Source organism: Rattus norvegicus, chromosome 2 (assembly GCF_036323735.1).
Source record: "Rattus norvegicus strain BN/NHsdMcwi chromosome 2, GRCr8, whole genome shotgun sequence".
In the NCBI taxonomy this organism is placed as follows: Eukaryota; Metazoa; Chordata; class Mammalia; order Rodentia; family Muridae; genus Rattus; species Rattus norvegicus.
In genome coordinates this window covers 240,823,811-240,838,960 of record NC_086020.1, presented here as the reverse complement: position 1 = coordinate 240,838,960, position 15,150 = coordinate 240,823,811, and the positions used below count along the sequence as shown (strand labels likewise).

Sequence of the window (15,150 nt, the reverse complement as noted above, 5' to 3'; positions counted from 1 at the left end):
AGTCGTTATGTAAATGAAACTGATTTCGAGTCTAATTTGTCAGCCTGAATTCTTTTTTCTGTTCTCCCTTTGTCTAGGACATGAACTCATCATAATGGACTTGATAATAAAATACCAGTAGACGTGCTGTGTGCTGCGCCCATCTGAGTTAGAGCTTTTAGCGTGGATAATTGATACAGTTACTCCAGGACAAGTCTATAAGGCTCTGTGTATGGCTGTATGTCTTAAAAGCTATTCCCTTACCCTCTGAACAGTCCTCATTATCATTTACCTTGCCACGAGGGGTGGCATACAATTACTGAGGAGCAAATAGTTTCTTTGGTGATCTCTGTGATGTCCAAAGACAGCAGGGTTCAGAGAGGTCCGAGGGAAGGGAAGTCTGTCGTCATCTTAGAATGACAAATAGCCACCAGGGAGAGAAAGAGAAGAAAAGGAGTAATTGACTAAGCGCAAGCCTACTATGTCTCAGTCTCCTACTGTTCCGCCATCAAATGTCACTCATGCCATTGGTGGCATTGTCCCAAGTGACAGCCTGATGTCAGCGCTCCTATTTCGCCGTCACTGTCTGCAACCCTTGTCCCGTTCAGTGAAACCTTCCAGTATTAAAGTAGCAGCCTCAGGTACCTTGGGCTGATTTCCCCCTTAGTGGCAGATAGTTTACACAGTCGCAGAACAATAACGGTTCTTGCCACGGAGAGATTTTTTTTTCAGTCACATCAGCTGTTTAAGGGTTTGCAAAGCCTGGGATTTTGCATTTGAATTTTAAGAATACATCTTTGTTGTGAGGGGAACGTACAATTAAGATATGAAACATTAGAGTTTGGAATATGCCACATGATTCTTATCTCTGGAAATATATATATATACACATATATATATATATATACATATATATAAAGATGAACCATATATTAACATAATTTTACTTGTTTGACTAGATCTGCTACCTTAAATCATTAATTTTGCTTTGACTTTGGAAAGAAAAAGGATTTTGATGCAAAAGAATCCTGTGTTTTAAACCGCTGGTGCTAGTGACCTTGTTCTTGCTAATTTGGTAGGCTTCTTGCCGTGGGAATCACGGTATACAGTAATATTACAAACTCAAAACTTCCTTAGATGTCGACTGTGCCCACCAGGAGCAAGCCTTGGAGCTTCCCACGTGCGTCTGTGGTTCCTTGGTATCCCAGAAATCAGAGCAGTGGCTCGCATGGCCAAGCTCCCCTGTGTTGCTCCTCACCCTTGCTTTGTTTATGCTTCTGAGGAATAAACAATCCCCTAAGCATCTCTGTCCCAACAGTGAGGAATGAGAGTGCCAGGGTCTGCTGAGTGATGTCACCAAGCCTAGTAGGGAATCTCTCATTAGAAGCTTATTGCAACCCATTCTCCATCACCCAAAATGCTCTAGACCCTGAATAGAAAATGGGGAGGATAAAAAATTTAGAAGGGAAGATCGAATCCTCAGAAGCCAGGGTGGGAAGAGAACGTCCAATTAGCCAGTAATTGTGACAACAGGCAATCGGCACCCCCGATCAGGGCGTAGCGTAGTGCATGGATGGCATCAGACATCACAGAATTACCCCTCAGCAGATGATAGGAAGCCAGGAGGTGACGCTGTCTGGAACACTTTCTCTTTGTCTTGTGGCAAAACGTTAAGGTGTCGTAAGTTCACCGCTGTTGTTCTCCTGGGCCTGGCTTTGCGTCTCCTGAATGCACGGTCACAGCAGGAGATGCTGCCTCAGTCTCCCAGTTCTTTGGAAGTGTGTTTCATTTTCACGATCAAAGTACAAGTTGAAAGGTGCGGGTTAGACTAATTCCGTTCCTCACTGTCTCACAGGAACTTGACTGGACCCTGACATCACAGCAGGGATGGCACATGCTGGTGTCATGTCACTGGTGCACCATGTAGGTGCCACTGAGGGCTCTGCCCACGTGTCATGCATGGAGGAGGCCCATCTCTACTGAGCCCGTGCCAAACCTCCCTATGGCCTTTCTCTCTCAGTTTCTCATTGTGAAAAAAATTGTACTTTCTCTAAAACAAGGGGAGTGAACCTAACCTATGTTAAAGATAGATGGATGGATGGATGGATAGACAGACAGACAGGGAGACAGACAGACAGAGGTCCAGACACAGATGTGTTATGGTTAAGGTGGATACCTCTCATGCACACACACGAGTGCACCCAAGCACACAGTCTTTCTGCCTTCTCTGGAGAGGATAGCTCATGGGGCTAGCAACTCTGTTCATTCTAATTCCAGCCAACTCCAGGAGTCATAAAAATACGTAATTTGAAATTAAAGTCAATTAAAGTACGTTGCTTCTTCGGAAAGCTAAAAGGAAAATACACATAAGTAATAGAAATCAATTATTGTGTATTCCCAGTCCTGTTCTTACAAACCGGAGAGGTAACCGATCGCTCTGGAGACTTCTACAAGGTAATTACTGTTTACTCTTTAGTGAGAGCCACGGCTTCCCTCTCCTTTCCTACCAGCCCTTTGCAGCCACTGACTCGAAGAAAGCAAATAAGTTGCGTGGGTTTTATTTAGGTTTGGGTTTTATTTGTTTCTTTAAATTTCTTTCAAGGAAATTTTTTAGAAAAGGGCTGGGAGAAAGTTGGTATTCTGGCTAATGGGGACAATAAGATTGCCTGATTTAATTCCTTCTATGATCTGAGGCAACACTACTTTAGGGCTCATGCTTTATGCCCGTCATAACTGCCGTCAGAGACAAACTCAGCCACGGAGAAAGGGTATCGCTACGCTGCGGTATTAATGGGAAGCAGCTTCTCTGTGGGCCTTTGCTCACTTAGAAGAAGGAAGTTTGTAAACAGTGAGCAACGGGAAAATAATGTGGCTCAATCAAGAGTTTAAGAGTAACAGTATCCAGCTGAATCCATCCCCTACCCCCCCCCCAAAAAGGAGGAGATAAAAAGTAAAAATAAAGGCCACTATCAAAAGCCAAAGCAACTAACGGGGAGCTTCGCTGCAGTGCAGTGGGCAGCTAGCTACTGAACCTGAGTTACCGTAGCTGATTTTCACCGACTTTCAAATTGAGATCCCACACCCTGGCTTGTAGGGAGAGCTGGACTGGATCTAAATGGGCTTAATAAACCCCATTGTGCCCATAGGCCCCTGGTGTGGTTTCCTGCCCATCCGTGACCAATCGGTATTATTTTTTTTGGTGGCTGGTACTTTTGTGAGCAACATTGGGGTTTCTGGGAGTGATTAGCACTTTTCACTCTTGATTGACAGGCTCAAACAGAAATGAGACAATGGGAGGGGCCGCTAGGAATTCAGATGTAAGGTTGGTGTGCAGGGGCTTTGGGGTTCATCTTAATAGAGAGGATCGATATATTCAGAAGGAGGAATCCAGGCTAAAGATGGGAGCACAAGAAGGGCAGATTAACCTTTTCAAATTGGAAATCATTTTTTTTAATTTAAAAAAAAAGTCATACCAATATAAAGTATTAAGCTATTAAGAGTTCTTTCTAAAAAGTTTTCTTCCAACCCTGGATATAATCAGCTCTTTGGTTTAGATGTTTAAGACCTGAAGATTTAAAATCTTAGAAACATCCTCAGTGGTAACGATTTAAATTTGATTTTCTCACAGAGTTAGTAAAACTCACAGAAAGAATAAATAAATAAATAAATAAATAAATAAATAAATAAATAAATAAACGTATGAATAAATAAAAACCCACTAAGTATTGTTTTTCTAAGGAAAGCAAAGGGATGAACCCTTCATTATATCCATGAACGCTACCTTAGGGAAATAATTATGGTGAATGATTCTAACATTGACCAGTAATTGATAATTGGCCACAAATAATTAGAGCGGAGCGTCTTCACTGCTGTAAATTATACTCACAGCTCAGCCCTCTCCCTAGATGCTGATGTTGGCTTCTTATAAGTAATTTTTTTTGTTTTAAATTTACATTATAAATTTAGAGAACTGTATTTGAAAATTTAATCTTGTTTGGCATCAAAGCAACGTGGGAGAGTGCAGAGTCGGACGTGCCTAATCAGAGGAGAAAACTAAGAGACATCCCCTTCCTCTGCTGAACCCCTTCATAAGAGGACTGGACGACTTCAGGGAAAGAGTGTCCTTTGACCCCACTGAGCAGTGACTCCATTTGTTAAAGCAGAGCAAGGTGGGTTACTCGAAGCCACCTCAGACATTCCAATGAAAGCGTTTCCGATACCTCACGAGCTGTTAATATTTAAAGGGTGTTAGCACAAATCCAATACCCTGGGCACAAAGTAATCACGGCCTCCTATTTTTATTCATCTCCCGCGTTGAGGCTCAGAGACAGGCTACGTTTCTGAATATGCTGTGACTAATTTATGCTGAGTTTTCATCAACCTAGCATTTCTCGTTCTTTCTCAATTGACATACAATGTTCTGTAATTTGTGTGCTCGGGATGTTAATAGACTGAAACAGAGGGAAAATCCAGTGCATCACAAAAATAAACTATAAGGAACTCTCTATGGAAGGAAAGAAGAAGTCAAAAAGGCAAGAAGAGCTGGGTGTGGTGGCCCGGGCCATAACGCTGACAAGGTCGAGGCAGAACAAGCTCCATTAGTTTGAAGTCATCCCAGCAGCACCCTGAGTTCCAGACCAGCCTCCATTACATAGCAAATTATATCTCAAAGGGAAAAAAAGTCTAGTATAATTTTGTCCAGTGTTAGGGATGTGAAGGTTGCTAATATACTAATAAGCCGCACCTCCCAACCACTAGATCATTTCTTTTCTTTTTAAAACACTTATCCACACAGCACCATTGATGAAAGTGATGAGAGACTTTAGCGCCATTCAGCAGAAGCGTAGGGGAGGTCAGCCATGCCTGTGATCTGCGGTTCTCACATTTGGCTGCAAAATGGGCTCACCTACAATTTTAAAATTGCTAAGATTTGGGATGGACTGTGATGAGATTTGCCCTGGATACTTCCCAATGCAAAAAAGAAGCTGGGCGGGGCGGGGTGGGGCGTGGAGAGAAAAAGAAAAGAAAATGGCGAAAGCTTAGGTCTCAGGCCACACCTCCTGACTTCCGGCATTCCTCCATGTGGAATAAAGCCCTTGTGTCCATGAATTTATTTTATTTAAAGGGAGATTTTTATGTGCAGAAAATATTTGGAAAGCACTCCTGTAAATTTGGTCCACTTTGAGATGAAGAGACACCAGCCTGCTCTCCCATACAGTTAAAAGACATGCGAGCCAGTTTGCCACTGATGTCAGGGCCCGGCCTCCTTTCTATGCTGGATGGATCTTGTCAGCATACCTTGTGCTCCTGTTAACAGTGACTTACAGCCTCTCAGCGATTCTCAACTCCTTTCCCGTTTTCCCTTTTATACTCCTTCATCCCCCAAATTACCGCAGACCTACTGTTACCTCCCGAGTTTTCAGCTCTCATTCGATTTCCCACATTTAACTGGTTTTGCTATCTTACAACCAGCGGAAGTGTAAAAAAGCTACCATTTCAAGGTTCCCTCAGAACCCCCCTCTATCCGAAACCCACAGGCAGGCACTATTACTCTCTTCAATCTTCAAGCAAGGGCTGAGGTGAGACCCTTAGTGATTCTGTATCTCATTAGGGTGGACCCTTCTCAGGTTCTCCCTTGCTGCCTCCGCCTCACAGGCTAATGGCTTCCCTGTCTGAAAACGTTAGCTTTAGTACGCCTTCCCTTGCTCATTATAGAGACCTCATGACGGTGTTTCCTTAGTAGATAGATCATGCTTCTCGAGCTCTCTATTTCTGAAAGATTCTTCAGTCTTCAGCTCTCCCTAGCTCTAGAGATGGCTTCATAAATGATTTCCTCAGAGCAACAATGCTCTCAGAATGAGTTCTCACAGCAGAGAGGACTGCAGGGAGGGACCAGGCCAGGATTCTCTACCGTTCCTGGAAACACTGCATCCTGTAGAACATGTGCTGTGATGTAGTTCACTGATCAAACATGGAGACCTGAGTTCAGATCCCAAGCCCCCTTATCACATGACTTAAGAATCACATGACTAAGGGTTGGGGATTTAGCTCAGTGGTAGAGCGCTTGTCTAGCACGCGCAAGGCCCTGGGTTCGGTCCCCAGCTCCGGAAAAAAAAAAAAAGAATCACATGACTGTCATCCTAACGCAGGGAAGGTAGAGATAGGTGGATCCCTGGATCTTGGTAGCTGATCCGTACATGTATGCTTAGACATGTATTCAACACACACATACATACACACACACACACACACACACACAGAGAGAGAAAGAGAGAGAGAGAGAGAGAGAGAGAGAGACAGAGCAGTAAAAATATCCCTTCTTCTTAGCAGATGTGTTTTATTCTTGAACCACAAAATGCATGCGTATGTTATACAATTCTATTTGTCGTCTGACCTCCATGGACATAAATGAACTGTCACACATACATACACATATACTCAAAAAATAAAGTAAGAAAGGAACAAGAACCGTGTATGCTCTAATCCAGAAGCAAACAGTTCACACTCAGCTGTGTCGTCATCGAGGCACAAGAAGGAAGGCGGGGCTGACAGCTGTACACAGTCGTGAGCTACTTTCTTCTTCCAGTTGTGTGCACTCCGAATCCATCACCAGAGCAATTATAAAACTAGTCACCCTTCCTCTAGCCCCTCTCGTTCCTTACACAGAGAGACTCTGAAGATCTATCACTCCACCTCCTGCTGCCCTTGGAGGAGCCCCCTCACTATTTCCCTTCCATCAGACATCCCTCCCCCAGCATCTCCTTCATGAACCAAACTCTCCCTGTTTGTTCGTAAGGCTGTGGACACAGCCTGCCATCCAATTGGCCAGTTTGCTAGCTTTCGGCTCATCAACTTCCCTTGTAAGCTTCCTGGTTCTTACAAACGGTCCTGGGAATAGAACCTTGACCCCAAATGTCTCACCCAGATGCTTTTCTGTGACAATTTCTCACAGATTTGTCACTAGAAAAGAGATCCACACAAAAGTTTTCAAGTTGAAAGCATACATAACAGAAGAGAGCTCTGTTTCTTTGTAGTTATGTTGCGTTTCCAAGCCATAAATGTATGTTACATGATTATGTGTGCCCTTAACATAGAAGGAGAATTGTTTTTCCAGGGGGAAAGAAAGATCGATTTTTTATAGTTTTTAAAGGTGCACTAGCTAAAATGATTAATACAGTCATCTTTGCTTGTTAATTTTGACCGGAGGCAGTACCGTAGAGAACTGTTTCTGTGTTTATAGAGAACAGCAGCTTGGCAGAGTTCAGACTGGGAATTGGGCAGATCTAGGTTTGAGCTCTGAGTGTATTTCTGTAGTAATCTGACCTCCAACAAGTAATCTAACCTCTAACCGTCAGTTCCCTCATTAAAAACAAGAGAGCTTAAAGGTTTGATTTCTGTGGTATTTGAATAGCAAGCAAGGCAAGTTCTGTTAAGGACATTGCAGGATCGTGAGTGACGCAGGGGACGTCTGAGAGCTCTAGGTGATAACACTGTGATGTGTGGATCCTGTAGAACATCACCAAGTATCTGGGATGTTTGTTTTTATTATTAATACCAAAGATGCAAAAAGAATCATAGCTTGCTTTTTTTTTTAAAGCAAGCTTTTTTTCTTTTTTCTTTTTTTATTTCTCTGCATGGGCTGACCTCCCCTTAAGGCAAGTTCAGAGATTAGCATTGGACAGAAGGAAGACAATGGCTTTTATAGCCCAGGAGTAGGGAGGGGGTTTCCAAGTGGGAGAATTGGCAGGCACATAGACAAGGTTACAGACACAGGACGTACATGTCATCACAAATCGGTCCTAACAACCCAAAACAAAGGCATGTTGGCAGTGTGCTTAGAGCAAGGAAGTCATAGCAAGGTATGGTCATGAAACGGTGGCCATAATAAAACTTGGAATCAAAGGCATGGCTGCCATTTCAGGGAACAGACAGTAGGGAACCATTTGTAACTAAGGTTACAGGTCTGGCATAGTTCAGTCTGTGAGAAACAGAGGTCTAGCCACAAACAAGGAAGAGCATGGTTTGCCTTTACTATAAGACGGCTTCCAAGCCTAAGATAGAAGCAGGTTGGTGTGTCCACATTTCTCAGGTAACCGTGAAACCATGAAATAATTCTTTCGTAAGATCACTCAAAACCAATCTTTGGTGTTTAATACACCAGTAAAAAAAAATTCTTGCAACCCAGTATTCGATATGTTCTTTGCCCATTTTTTATTCAAGAGACTTTTAAGAAGGGAAACGTCTTAAGTCAGATGCTCAGAGCCTAGATGTGTTATCAGCCTCTGGAGCCTTTGTAGATGTCAGCACAATGTTTATCTGAAAGGCTTAATGAGGACTCATTAGAATCCTCTTCAATGGTTAAATAATCCGCTTTCCTTTTAGAGAATTTCACTATTAAGAAGTTTCTGGAGAATGTGCTGCAGTATTATATGAATGAATCTGAAATCCACCCCATTGTGCATGTATGTCAAGACATGGGACATAGATACAAATCCAAATTAACACACACACACCACACACACACACACACACACACACACACACACACACAGGAATAACTGTTTAAGGAAAGGACTACATTCCCTTACTACAGTCTTTACAAGTGAATTAAAGTAATTAATACGATTATCTTTAATTTGTTAGTGTTCCAAGAGGCGTTACCGTGCTAGCTGCTGCTGCTTATATGAAGAGGGCAGACTTCTCTCTACACAAGCTTCTCCTCGTGTAGGTTTAAGTCACTGCTGAATGGTTGTAAGCCTGAGTCGAATTTAACGTGGTGAGAAGAATGTATTCCTGTGCAGAACGTAATTGCCCCAATTGTGGTTCTGCTGTTACTGTAGCTGTAGAAACCGCAAATGAGGTCTTTATTACTTGAAGTTGGGGAGGACCAGCAGTCTCTGTCTCTTTAGAGCTAACCCCTTACCTTACCATGGGACAGTAGCCATTTAGATGGACGATGCCATCTAAAGTATTTCTAAACTAATTTCCTCCAGGATATTGGCTGGTTTATTGGTGATCTAGGTAGCGATAACTAATTCCTCTCGCCACTGTGTCTCAGGACCGTTTGGTGTTTATTCTTCAGTCTGTACCTTTTTCCTAAACATTCAACAGCCCTTACATTTGGAAGCAAAGAAATGAAAATTCAACTCTCTTCCCTTTAAATAAAGGAACATAATTTACAGGAAAAAAAATAGGGAGGAAATGATGTCAAAAACAAAAACCATGAAACAAAAATAAAACATATTACTTATATATGGCACTGAGAATAGGTTCATGAGGTTTTTTCCAAATTGCATCCATTTTTTATTTGATATTTTTATTTGTTTTCTGCTCTAGCTATCCATCATTAAACCCTCTGTTCATTAGTGCCAAGTAAGCTAAGGGGAGAGCTTAGAAAGTTCTTTTATCTGAATGTAATCTTTAATCACCAACCCCTCTCTCTCATGGTACTTACCACAGGATAATCCCATGTTGCCACCACCTTTCCTAACAGTAGAAACATGGCTACACTGAAGGAAATAGCATTTCCTCCCTCCAAGACGGCTTTAAGGAGCCTCTCTGACTTTTTGTCGATTGTGCTGTATTCTTTCATTTTGTTTCCTACTTGTTTTTATATCCACACAGCCCATTGGTGATATTTTACATAAATTTTTAAGTTAACATATTATAAATGTCAGGGATGAAAACAGGGTTGAAGGAGGAGAGAAGGAAGAAGGAAAGTGAGGGCAGGGGATCCATGTGAGGGCGTGGCTTCCCCAGCCACTGCTGGAGGCGTGGTCCACAATTAAGACCCCATTGACTGAGGTATGAGGGCTAGGAGCAAGTGGGGATGAAGGGTGGGAAAAGAAGAAACCGATGATAGAGTAAGAAGAAAGAAAGGAGGAGAAAGAAGAAAGACGTTGTTGGACGATTATGAGTGAATAGAAATAGAGGAAGAGGGAGAGGAGGTGGACGAGGGAGAGGAGGGAAGAAGAAGTCCTCAGTAGGAAGGAGTGATGGGCAGATGTGTAACTTGAAGACCCATAAAGGATTTTCACAGTTCTCTTGGAGCTTCCGCAGAGGTGCCCAGCATGACAATAGAGCAGCTCTTAGTACATTCTCAAGAAAGAACGGTCTCTATGCCGTGCAGACAGTGAGCAATGTGCACAGGCGGTCTCCAGACATTTGAAACGTGGCCAGTGGAACTGAAGCATGCTGGACATCTTCAATGGGATCTGGTTTTCAAAGCTGGAACGTGGAGAAGAAAGAATGAGAAATATCTCATTGATTCTTTTTGTGGAGACCCTACATGGACATAATAAGATTCGGATGAATTCAATTGAATAGAATACATTTTAATGGATTTTTTCCATTTAATATAATTTTCGTTGTACATTTGTCACAGACAGGCTTTACTGTATCGAGGTATGTTTCTTCTACTCCGCGTCATCAGGATGTGTATCCTAAAGGGTTATTGGTGTTTGTCAAAAGCCTTTTCTGCATCTGTCAAAATGACCATGTGATACATTTGCATGATGTGTCACAATTATTTATTTGCATATGGTGGTCTATCCCCAAAACCCCGGGGAACGAAGCCCGATTAATCACGATGAATGATCCTTCGGTATTTTCAAGAACTTGGCTTGCAAGCTAGTTTTCGTAATTTGTGTTCAGCAGGGAGAGTGATCTATCTATAATTTACTTCTTTGTCGTGTCTTTATCTGGTTCTGGTATCAGGACAGTGGTGGCTTCTTCCTCTCCCATTTTATGAAGTGTGCTGAGAAGAATCTACACTCTTTCGTATTTGAACGTCTCATAAATCCAACCTCATCTATGTTTTTTTGATTTTCTCCCATTTATTTAAAGTGTTTTCATTGTTCAAGCCCTCCAGACAAATTTATGCCACTAGGTCAGAGGCTGTGGGTGACCCCTTGTTTCCATTTGGCAAGGAGAAGCCTCTTGAGTCCATGGGTGAGTTCAGCTCTCTCAGCATCAGACAGGGTTTGGCATTCGCATCCTCTCTCCCCATCTGAAGCCGCTTAGGAAGCACATCTGCTTTCCCAGTGAGGTGGTAGAAATCCTCAGGAAAACACGGACCGAGTCCTTTGGATTTAAGGCTCCGTTAGACTTCACTGCCCAACACAAAACACACTGCTATGTGAGTCCCTCAGGATCACACTGATTTGTGAGGGAGTCTATCCTTTCCTGGACAGTTTGTAAATATTCGTACTCCCATTGTTAGACTTCAACTTCAGCCTAGTGGGGATGCTACTATGGTAGCTCAGAGCCCTTCCCAGGAGCATGCATGCATCCCATGGCTACAACAAACAGCGTTTGTTTGTTTGTTTGTTTGTTTGTTCTTTTTAAACATGCTTATTGGCGAAGTGCAAACTGTGTCTGTCTTGAATGGTATTCCCAAGGAACAGCAGCATCTATACCAGCCTCAAGAGACGGCTAGAAGAGAGCAGGTGATTCCCTGACTCCTTACATCACACACAACTTCAGCTTAATAGTGCAGAACCCAGAGAATGAAAACATGCTTTTCAAAAGAAAAATATGGCTCCAAGGGTAGAATCTTGGAACCTTCCTCCCCGTGAGGCAAGCGCTGTGGGTGTTTTCACACTGTTGGCTGAGCAAAAACCCCAAAGTGAACCGTTCACTCAGATGTCTGCAAATGGCACTCACACAAGGCAAATGTCCAGAGGGCTGCTGAGATCCCTAGGGCTCTCCCCTATGGTGGGGAGTCATCACAACAGAGCACTGCGAATAAATTAAGCTGGCTATCTTGGCATCTAAGGAGAATCCTGGGAGAACTTGAAGAGGCTAGGCAGGGAATGCGGGCAGTTAGGAGGAAGAGAGTGCACGCCCTCCCTACTGTGCAGCTCCTGCTGAGGCAGACTGGATCAGAGAAAAGACAGCTTTGATTTAGATGAGAAACAAATATTTTAATTTGCACTACATGAAATGCTCTAATAGAAGGACTAAATGATAACCTGAATAGACGAACTGTGGGATATGCCTGAGTCCGGAGACGGGGTTGGGGGGTGAGGGGGGGGGTTGGCAATTATTATGTTTGCCTTACCACTGTCATTAGTATCTTACCACTAAAAGGTTCTTCTCTTCAGGCTTGTTTTAATCTAGGCCTAAAATATTACATGGCCTATAACATCTAGGCAATAAATACTTGTTGAGTGAATAAAGCTGACATAATCTAGCTGAAACTAATACTGAGAGAGAGAGAGAGAGAGAGAGAGAGAGAGAGAGAGAGAGAGAGAGAGAGAGAGAATGAGTTCCTTTGGTCTCCATGAAGTCTAGCATGTGCGGTAAACCAGACACAGGTGGTGTGGGAAATGACGCCTACGCTCTGCCTTGAGCACCGTACTTGGTAGGTAAGAGGAGTGTGGTTGATCATTTCCACAAACGCTGTCCATTTTAGAAATTACAGAGTCTAGTCAAAGCACCGCATGAGGCTAGGCAATCAAGGACTCTTACATTCTCCTTGCCAATAGACTCAAATGAGGGCTTGTGGTGCCTAAAATATTTCCAGTGCTTTGGAGTTATTGAATCTTTTCCAGTCAGTAAGCTCCTCAGAGTGAAATTTCTTCTGTCATCCGTGGCCAATTACCTTTGTTGTTTCAATTACTGGTCATTTTGTCTGAGATTGGGTTTGGGAGCCTGACGAGGGCTGTGCATCGTTACTTTATGTAAATTGGAGGAGCAGCAAGAAAGGTTGTCACTGTGACAAAGCCGCGAGCTCCCATCTGCGGACCTTCTAACCTTTGCTGAGAAGATGCCTTGGTGGGTAGGAAGTGCCCCTGCACCAAAGCCAAGGCCTAAAAGCAATCAGTCCGTCTTGCTGCAGACCCCCATGGCCTGCCCTTTCTGTTCCTCTCACTTGCCAGCGCTTGCTGACATCAGTTGCTGTTCTGTAAAACTGGGGCTAGAACAAAATGTTAAGCATCTATTTTATTTATTTTTTAACAAGTTCCTGCCTGAACTTTTTGAGGGTGGGACAGCATTAGCCATTTTGGCCTTTCAATAGGTAAGGTGGTAGTGATTGTTGTCAGCTATGAATTTGGTCAAAATGATGTGTGTTCAGCCTCTTCCCCAAAGAGCTGACCACTTAGTTCTCAGGGTTGCACCCAAGTCCTGACCACTCTGCCTCCCTCTGTGCTGCCCTCATGCTTGTTGCTCAAAGGTACCAACCACCCCCAAGCAATGTCGTTGGGTTTCTTTTCCTCCACAGCCTGCACACATATTTCAGAATGTTTTCCAAAAGGACATTTGGCATCTCTGGTTTTTATGTTTCTGGATTAGGCCAGTTTTGGCCGGAGGTCTTCCATGATTTGGACACATGCTGCAGAAAGAATGGTATGACCTTAAGAGATTTTGTAAATTCCTCCATCTTCCGAAGGTCTTCTCAGAATTAGAAATATTGTGCAAAAGACCAAAGCAATCAGAAATGGTAACGGACAAATCAGAAGTGTCACGTGACAGAGCGAAGGGGAAAGGATAAAGAATTTTGACCGAGTGTCTTCTTGACTCAGTGGTGGCTTCCCACAGAATGTGCTCAGCAAAAAGGTTGAGGCTATGACAGTCCGTGAGGAAAGACTGCACTCAAAGCCAGTGGCGAAGAAGAGGAACGAGGAACACAGGCCCCATCTGCACCCTTCTCTGTTTGCTGCCAAGTTTCTCTGTTCTACCAAGAAAACCTGGCAGTGTTCAGAGGAGGAAGTTCCTAAGTGTGAGAGAATCCTTCCAATAGCAACGCCCCAGCAAGGGCAGTTGAGGAAAAGCTCACCTGCTTCTTCTTACAGAGGAGGAAACTCTCCACTTTAGACATCTAGAGAAAATGCATGGCTTGAAGACCCACACAGAAAGCAGGAAATGACTGAGCTATGGAAAACAGGTCTCCACTCTGGCACCTTAAGATCCAGACTAGACTTCAACAAGGTCGCTGGGTCATTTAAGACGCAAGAAATGTCGGCATAGGGAATGATCAGAAATGAAGCAAATGTTCTCCCATGCTCAAAAAAAGGAAAGGAACCTCTCCACTTGACTTATTCACGATAAAGTCAATTTTCTTCCTCCTCCTCCTCCTCCTCCTCCTCCTCCTCCTCCCCCCCCCCTTCGGGGAAAAGACAGGGGAGATGTACCTTACCTGTTCCAACTAGCCTTTTCATACCTCACAGTGGACAGAGCTCCCACAGAGTGGCTATTTAAAGGGAAGCCACATTACAATGCCTCATTAGGCATTGCTCACTGTTGGCTTTCTGTAAGGGACATTTTCTTCCTTGCTGCAACAAAATACTTGACCACAACAACTTAAAGAAAGAAGAGTCCCTCTGACTCACAGGACAGAGGGAAGCCTGTGTTGGTGGAGAAGGCGCAGCAGCCAACCTGTGAGGCAAGTGGTCACGTGGACTCTGCACTCAGGAAGCAGAGATCAGTAAGCAGTCCTGCTCAGCCAACTTTCTCCCCTAGAGGCAATCTGAGACCCCAGCTCATGGAATGGTGCTAAAGATATCTAGGATGAATCTTCCCATCTCAGTTAGCCCAATCTAGAAATGGCCATTGACGTAGACATACCCAAAGCTTTCTCCTTCTAGAACCTGTCGTCTTGGCACTCAATACAAACTGACAAGCCTCCTTCTCTGCCCACCTCTCCTAGTGACACCTCATATTGTCACTCCACTGTTCTCTATGGAATGGTCACCCACCATCCTCAAACTCCTCTCTAGCACCTCCCGCTCTGGCTATAATTGTCCTTTTTTTTCTTTTTTGTTGTTGTAAATAACTTCATTGAGAATTTCATACATGACTACTATATTTTGTTGAAGACCAGCTTGGACACCACAGGGCAAAGTAAGGGCTTGTGGAATCAGTGACTGACCATTCAGCAGACTTTTCTCTGAGGGAGCAAAACTTGATTCACTGGGGCCCCTGGAAATACTCCAGGGTGGGGGGATTGAGAAACTGTGGTTGTCAAGAAAAAACAGGGAGGAGGGATTATACACAGATACATGCATGCACTTAGTGGATGAAGCAAGGCTTCAAGGAGCAAACTCCAACAACTTCAAACACACATACATACATACATACATAAATACATACATACATACATACATTCATACATACATACATACGCACACATTTGGGGGGTAAAATAGAATTCTAGCCATATATACCCAT

General features: G+C 43.4%; 1 protein-coding gene across 7 annotated transcripts in view; it reads left to right on the top strand.

The window, feature by feature from the left end:
* Positions 1 to 15,150, top strand: part of Adgrl2 (adhesion G protein-coupled receptor L2) — a 631,071-nt gene that overhangs the window by 148,286 nt on the left and 467,635 nt on the right.